The sequence below is a fragment of the Microtus ochrogaster genome, chromosome 5, assembly GCF_000317375.1.
Source record: "Microtus ochrogaster isolate Prairie Vole_2 chromosome 5, MicOch1.0, whole genome shotgun sequence".
In the NCBI taxonomy this organism is placed as follows: domain Eukaryota; kingdom Metazoa; phylum Chordata; class Mammalia; order Rodentia; family Cricetidae; genus Microtus; species Microtus ochrogaster.
The window spans coordinates 15575595-15576469 of record NC_022012.1 but is presented as its reverse complement, the minus strand read 5'-3'; the positions used below and the strand labels follow the sequence as shown (position 1 = coordinate 15576469).

Below are 875 nucleotides of genomic sequence, written 5' to 3'. Positions count from 1 at the left end.
AAATATTATTTTTTAAAAGACTAAGAGAACAGTATGAAAGAAATTGAAAACCTTGGAGGAAATGGGAAAAAAAAATTTTAGAAAGAAACTAAATGGCTGAAAGTGGTACAATATCTTTAGACTTCAAAGGAAGAAAGAATCTGAATTAGTTCTAAAAAACATTCCCCAAAAGACACCCCAGAGCCAACAACTTCATGGTGAATTCTAAGAAACACTGAAAAAGGAATGAACACTAATTCTTCAAAGACTCTTCCAAGGAAGGGAGGAGGAACACTTCTGAGCTCATTATGCAAGGGCAGCACTATACTGTTCAGGAAGTCAGACAGCAGCAGTAGAAAGTTCCGCTCCTCCTAGAAGCTGAGAGAGTAAATGTAGGATCAGCAGCACGATGCTAGCCAGGGAGGCCCCTGCCACATAATAGGCTTCTGCTACTCTACTGCCCTTGGTGGCAAGCAGAGCTAGATGTTAGAGCTATTGCTGAAGACATCACACACTGGACTAAGAGCTATTTCCTGCTGACTAGTGGCAGGTATTTAGTGCTGAGAGCAGGGCTGTGGTAATGCATGCCTTTAATCCTCTGGAAGCCCTGGATAGTCAGGGCTACACAGAAAAACCCTATCTCAAAAAAAAAAACAAAAACAAAACAAACAAACCCCAGTACAGTTTTGGGATGAAGAAATGGCTCAATGGTTAAGAGCACTGGCTGCTCTTCCAGAAGACCTGGGCTCAACTGCTAGCACCTACATGGCAGCTCACAATAATAGTCTGCAACTCCAGTTCCAGGGGATCTGGCAGTCTCACAAGGATAAGCATGCAGATAAAACACCAATGCACAAAAACTAAAAATAAATAAATCTTGAAAAAAAAAAAAAAGG

The 875-nt window shown here is 41.1% G+C and overlaps 1 protein-coding gene across 10 annotated transcripts in view; it reads right to left on the bottom strand.

The window, feature by feature from the left end:
• Dnm2 (dynamin 2) overlaps positions 1-875 on the bottom strand; it is a 91339-nt gene that overhangs the window by 68359 nt on the left and 22105 nt on the right. The window lies entirely within an intron of this gene.